The following is a 7,470-nucleotide window of genomic DNA, read 5'->3' as shown; positions in this document are numbered from 1 at the left end:
ACATGAATGTTTTGGTTCATGAACTCCTTGTTTTGTTGGGTTTGAGTGGTGATAAAATTTTCCATAATTTTTTCAAGGCTCGGCTTTGGTGGTACAGGTTGCATAGGTTGATTTGATCTTGGGGCTTGATAACTAGGTCTCGGGGGTGCATTATTTTGAATAGGGTTATTGTTTTTATAGGAGAAGTTCGAGTGATTCCTCTATCCAGGGTTATAGGTATTCGAATATGGGTTCCCTTGGGTGTAGTTTACATGCTCAGAGTGGGTTTCATTTAATCGACCGCATTCTGCAGATTGGTGTCCTTTGGTTCCACATATCTCACAATCCAACGAAACTGCGGCTACAATATTCGGGTTTATGCACATATGCTCGACTTTGAGGGCTAATGCGTCCATTTTGGCTTGCATCATGTCTATAGAGCTTAGTTCATGCACTCCTCCTTGGGCTTCCTTCTTCTCAACTGTCGCTCGTTTGACTCCCCATGATTGATGGTTTTGAGCCATGTCTTCGATGAGGGCACTAGCTTCTGGATAAGGTTTGTTCATCAGAGCACCGCCTGCGGCAGCGTCGATGGTGATCTTTGTGTTGTAATGAAGTCCATTATAGAAGGTTTGAATGATTAACCAATTTTGTAAACCATGATGTGGGCATGCTCGTAACAACTCTTTATATCTCTCCCAAGCTTCGAATAGCGATTCTCCTTGGTTTTGGGTAAATCTAATTATATGGTTTCGAAGAATGGCGGTCTTACTAGGGGGAAAATAGCTAGAAAGAAAAACTCTTCTAAGGTTATCCCAAGTCGTAATGGAATTGGGTGCTAGGGAATCTAACCATGATAGGGATTTATCTCTGAGGGAAAAAGGAAATAATCTTAAACGTATTGCCTCAGGAGAAGCTCCATTGGTTTTAAAAGTGTCTACTAATTGAGGAAATATTTTTAAATGTTGGTTTGGGTTCTCAGTAGCGAGACCTGCGAATTGTCTCTGTTGCACTAGTTGCAACAGAGATGGTTTAAGTTCAAAATTATTAGCTGGGATGGTTGGGTTTACTATACTAGAACTAGGTTCTTCATTAGATGGTTGAGCGAAATCTTTAAGAGGTCTTTGGTTTTGATCTTCGGCCATAGCTCTCTTAATTCTATGAAAGAATAGACGTGCGCGAGCGTAACGTTCAGGTTCTGCCAGAGGGTATACTAAGCTTAAACTTCCGGTGCTGCGAGTTCTTCGCATTGACCGGTGGGAAATAGCCTAAGTCTAAACGATATAACAACAGGAAAATGAAATTTGACGAAATTGGTCCCCGGCAAAGGCGCCAAAAACTTGATGTGGTGTCTCGTAAGTATACGAACGCGTCAGAGTAATATAAAAGATTATCGAATCCACAGAGACCAAGTGTCAATCTATCGTTATCTGTTGTTATGGTGTTTATCAAAGGCAATCGAAATAGGTGTTTTTTTGAGTGTGCAATGAAAAGTAAAGTATTGAAATAGAATATAATTAATAAAGACAGGGTCAAATGTAATTCACTTAATTAATTAATAATCCAAGTACTTGCTAATAGAACTACTTATGGGCAGTGTTTCCTACTTTGAAAAGAACTAATTTAACAGGAACTGTCGCTTTCGCGTATTCAGAACCGAGTTGTACTCCCTAATCAAACCCTCTTATTGTCAATTATAAAAAGGCGCGCATTGCGTTAGAGTAGTTAACCAAAAGAGGTTCTCACGAACCAGACTCTAAACTTATAAAAGGGTCCGAAAATAGTTTTAAAATCTCTTTTCTTCTTAATGTTAAAATCTCCTAATGAACTAAACAAAACACTTTCGCTATTTTTGAAATAGTTAAAAACAATTAAGTTTAAAAAGACGTTGGACGGCTTTCGATCTTACCCAACGAAATTGAAGTGCGGGAAAACTTAAGTTGAAAGTCAAAATAGCCCTTAAGTGTTTTTACGAACAATTGTACGGATTATCGGTTCAATTACGATCTTGACATTCTAACCTTATAAATTTAGTTAGACATGGTAAAGTAAAAGTGCATTAAAATAAATAAAAGTAGTGCGAGTGCGGAAAGTAAAATAAAAGTAGTGCGAGTACGGAAAATAAATAATTTAAAGCGAGTGCGAGGAAATAAATAAAGTAAAGCGAGTGCGGGAAAATAAATAAGATAAAGACAAGTAATAAAAACCTTCTCCAATCGGAGGGTTGATTAAATTGGAAAGCGGAAATGAAAATGGCGGCAGGATTAACTTCCTTCCAAAGTGCTCCAAACTCGATTACAGACTCTATCACAGACTCTATTACACAATTGTGGTAACACTCCAATGCGAAGCGATAACCACTTTATAAAGCTGAATATATGCCTAAGTGAAACAAAGTTGCTCTGAGTTTGCCTCTGCTCTAAGTTTGGATGATTGTAAAAGTGAATTCAAGTTTCTATTTATAAGCAAGTAAAAGGATGGAAATGACAAGGACGCCCTTCAACTTGAAAATGGGAGGGAAAAACTTTCCTCTTGTGGCTCCCGCCACAAGGCTTATGGCGTCCGCCATAAGCACAAAATGAGGCGCCTTAGTGGAAGTAGTGGGGAACGTGGAAGTTGAGGGAAGTTGAGCTTGGACACGTCATGGCAGGGTCTATGGCGTCAGCCATGGGGTAGGCCACAAGAACAAAATGCTGAATTTTAGGATTTTTGGCTCTTTTTCGCTCCTTTTCTCGATCGGGGCTTCGATTAAAGTAAAAACCTGAAAACAAAGGAAAACATACCAATAACACAACAAAATGATAATAAAACAACTAGAATGCATGTGAAATCGGAGTCGAAAATACGGTAAATTTTAGTGTTATCAACGGCTAGAATACCTGACTCAAAGGGGAATAAATAACTAGTGTAAGACCCTAATTTTGACCCTAAGATCCCTCATGACATCATATCATTGCTCATTGCATTGCCTCAAGGATCATAGCATGTGTGAGTTGGTTTGAGACCACCAAGCATGATTGTATTGTATATTGTTGCTTCTTATTTTGTTTACTAACCAAAAGCACAAAAATATGTCACTAACTCTTTTTGTTTTGAAGCTCAAGCAATCATGAGATCCCTTACTCCTAGGAGGCTCCTATGCTCTATGAAGTGGCTAGATGAGGATGAAAGCAAGCATGACAATGGTTCACAAAGCTCTCAATCATCATATATGTCTCCCAAGTATCTCAATTTTCGAATTTGATCAAGATAAACCAAGGGGCTTGAGGCTTGTTTCCCAAGGAAACCCTAATTCAACTCTGCATTGACTGTGCCTTGCTCATGAAGAAACCTCAACCTATGATCAAATTCAATAAAGGGAAGTTCTTTCATTCATCATTTCATGCATATTTGAGCTTATGTGAGTGTCCTCAATCATCAATTCATCAATATTTGAAGTTTTGACTTGAGAAGTTGATCAGTCAATTCATCTAACTATTTTGAAATCCACTGAGACCTAACGTTTTATGTGTTTGTCAAATGCAGATAAACCCAAGAGAAAAAATGTTTTTAAGAACCATATGAACAACTTTCATGTTCATCAAAAATCCATTTGAAACCTGGAAGGTCATCATTCATTTTAAAACATCATAGGTCATTTTGAATGAAACCCTAATTTTGGGTCAACTTCCCAAACACTTAACTTCCTTATTTTTTATGATTTTGAGGTGAGACTAATTGAATTGGAAAGCTTAATATGTCTACTTAAAATGTTATGTTGGACAAAATTTCATAATTCTAAAAGAAACACATGTGATAATACAAAACATTATAGGTCACTTTGGACCAAAACCATTGAATGTGAAAAATGTCCAACTTCAAGTGCCCATAACTTTCTCATCAAAAATCCAAATGATGAAAAATTTGAGTCTAAATTGATCATCTTGAAAAGATATACAATTTTGTTTTGGAAATTTTCCATTTGAGGCTTGCATCATTGAAACAGAAGGGCTAGAAGTTGGTCACTTTTGGCAAAAAATTTCAAAGGGAACTTATACATGTTTTGTACCTCAAGCTTCAAGGCCACTTTTCACAAATTTCCAAACTCCAAATGGATTTTCTCCCAACATAGCTTTTGTTCCTTATGTCAATACCTTTATAACCATTACTCACATGCCTATGTTTGGATTTTCTATGTGTGACTTTCGAAGAGGTGACCATTTATGATCAATTGTGCAATTCACGTTATAATTCCATGCACAAGCAAATGCAACTCAGGAATGCACGTCCATTTCAACTCATTGTGATATCAACTTGCAATTATACTTGATTTTGGGCCTCACATGCGCTTGTATAAGCCCATGCATGGAGGACCCAATGATCATGCACACGAGGTCTTCACTTGCTTGCATCCATGTCAGTTATAAATACAATGCCTTGCATATTCAAATCTGAACCTTAAGGCAATCTAAAGCTCTGCTGAAATCAAAACCCAACCATACTAAAAGGAATTCTGATTTTTATTTCTCAATTTCAAACTTGAATTTCAACACAATCAGTTGATCTTCAAGTTTCAATTCCTAAGCCTTGCATCTTCATCATCTCCTGATCAAAGTGGAAGCAAGAATTGGAGCAGATCGTGTTGTTTAAAGCTGCACTTCAAAGCTTTATCATCTAACTATTTTGATCTAAAGCTTTCTATACAATGTGAATTGCTTGTGTTCAAACTGTTTTCTAAAGTCCTCAAGCAAGAGGCAGGCCAGTGGTGGTCTTGTTTTCATGTTTTGAAGCATTTCAGTTTGCACACCTTGAATTTCAAGCTCAAATTTCTCACTTGATAGAAATCTTAAGGACAATCAAAGGTTACAGGGGTGATGTACATCACCCCAGCTTCATTTTGGTTCCTGGCTCGTGTATTATGGTTGAGGTTTAAAAACCTGCAACTGGTGGCCAGAACTAGTTGGTCCACCGGAGAAGATGGTGGTTTCCACCATCATCCCCACGTGGATGAATCTGAGCCATTGGATGATGTTCAAATGATCTAATCATGGCCTTTGGTTCTATTAACTTATTTTAATTCGTTTTATTTCGCGCTTGACTCATGACCATGGTACTCCAGCACCTCTGAGCCTTTGGATGTGTCCACGTCATTTAATGAACTAGATCCAACGCTCCTGGTTTTTTTGGCATTTTCTATTTTCTGTTTTATTTTCTTTTAATTCCATTTATTTTCAAAAATTCATAACTATTTTATTTGGAGTCAAAAAAATATGAGACCAATGGCAACAATTTTCTTGAAAAATCTAGTTTCATAATCTGATTTTTAATTATTTTTGTGATTCCATTTAATATTTTTTGTGAATTATTTTGTTTTTAATAGTTTTTAATTCATTTTAAATACTCTTTGATATCCAAAAATTCCAAAAATATTTTCTTAACACACATGGATCATGATAAGTGTATGAAAAATATTCTCATCAATTTTTTAATTGATTTGAGATTTATTTGAGATTTTAAACCATTTTTATTATTTTTCTTTGTTTTTAATTGTTTTAAAATAGTTTCTGTTTTCAAAAAATATTGGGAAAATTTGTCAAACCTTGTTTGACCATGTTAGACCTATGATGATTCAATTGGACTTATTAAAGTTGATTTGAATTGAATTTGAGGTTTGACCATATTTTAACCATTTTAAATTTGCATTTATTTTAATTTCAAAAATACCAAAAAATATGTTTCACTTTGTTGACCTCTAATCTTCATTTCTCTTCTGTTTTATATTGGTTGATGATGACTTGGTTCATATTTGATCATTGTGTTTGGATTATGTCATTTGAATTCTTCTTTATCCATTTCATTTCATCTTCATCTTCCTCTTCTTTTTATTTTGGCCAATGAGTTAATGATTTGTGGTTGGTCTTGACATATGAGAGGCTTAATCTTCTTTTTTCCAAATCAAACTCAACTTGATCAAAGATCAAGTGAGTTGCTTTGTGTCCAAGATAGGTTGCTTCTTAGTCAAGCAAAAAACCTAAAATCCATACAAGGTCTTTCTTCTTTTCTTTCGGCATGGCAAGTTGTAGGAGCTTGGTTTGCTAGTCACGATTTCTAACTTTTGTTTATTTTCCTATAGTTTTATTGACCGGTCTCAGATAGGTGTGACTACTACATTAGTCCACTTACGATTGCTTAACATAGCGCTAAATTATCTTATGACACACTAGCATTAACTAATAATTACTAACTTTAATTCAAGCATTTAATTCTTGCAATTTACTTTAATGCAATTTACTTTCTTGCTCATTTATTCATATTGTCCTTTCCCTTTGCTCACTTGAGCTCATTATTTATGTTTATGCCATTTTCCTTTTGCTCATTTGAGCACATTGAAATTCTAGTTATCAGACTTTCGATGTCACACGGGTTGTTATGACATCCAAATCTGCATAGACAAGAGTTATGCAGAACTTAACAGTAAGTGCAGTAAATAACACAAGTAATTGTTTACCCAGTTCAGTCCAACATGACCTACGCCTGGGGGCTACCAAGCCAGGGAGGAAATCCACTATTAATAGTATTAATTCAAAGCTAAACTCACCCGTTTACAACTCTTCACTTAATCCCTACCCAATGCAATTTCAATCTTACACTAAGATCAGAGTTCCTACTCACTCCCCCTCAATCACCTCAGTGATTACTACCTTTAATCAATATTAAAGACAATTTTGAAGTCACACTTCAAACAATTCTTGATTGTGCTTAACAGCTTTAATCAAGATACACAGCACTCACGCTTAAAAGCTTAGAGTGACACAACACTTACAACTCAATGAACACCCTACACCAAAGCAATCATCTACGAGATAACAACTTGGTTTACAAGATATGTCTAATACAAGACTCACAAAAATACAGTAGTGAAGTATGATGGACACACAAAATCTTCACGCCTCAAAATCCCCAGTTCTGAATGAAGGAACGACTTCCTTTTATATTGCAGCACTTGGGCCTTTGCACTTGTATTTTCCTGAATTTAAGGTCACCCGAGTTTCCCTAAATTCCACATCTAGGTTACTAACAAATAGGCTATTTGTTAGGTTCATTAAATGTAGCTTGGTTGTTGATTTCCTGGATTTTCTCTCAGCTGTTGAATCCCTGAAGAATAGCCTAAGAAAAAGCTGAAACAGAAAACTAAACAACCTACAATATAGCATATGCTGTCAGGAATGAATGTCACAACATTCATCTTGACATCAAGGACCATATGCTAAGTCTGTTTTTCCTGAAAACAGACTGTACAATTTTGCTGAACTGTACAGGACCAAACTGTCCATTCTACAGTAGCAGCTTACATTAATATATGTCAAAGTATCCAATTTGACATATACACATTTAGCCTTAAGTCAGTTTTGTTATCCTTTTGAAGGGCAGACTGAGAAACATATTGAAGTGTAGCAGAACACCACTCTGTCTATTGTTCAGTATATGCTGTCCATGATGAATGTCACAACA

At 36.0% G+C, this 7,470-nt stretch overlaps 1 non-coding gene across 1 annotated transcript; it reads left to right on the top strand.

The window, feature by feature from the left end:
* Positions 1-633: 633 nt before the first annotated feature.
* On the top strand, positions 634-740 carry LOC127115950 (small nucleolar RNA R71). The gene has a single exon (XR_007800947.1). It is a non-coding gene; the product is annotated as a small nucleolar RNA R71 (small nucleolar RNA).
* The last annotated feature ends 6,730 nt before the right edge of the window (positions 741-7,470 follow it).

This window comes from Lathyrus oleraceus, chromosome 1 (genome assembly GCF_024323335.1).
Source record: "Lathyrus oleraceus cultivar Zhongwan6 chromosome 1, CAAS_Psat_ZW6_1.0, whole genome shotgun sequence".
NCBI classification, from domain to species: Eukaryota; Viridiplantae; Streptophyta; class Magnoliopsida; order Fabales; family Fabaceae; genus Lathyrus; species Lathyrus oleraceus.
Note: the sequence above shows the minus strand (reverse complement) of the source record. Positions and strands in the feature narration are given on the sequence as shown.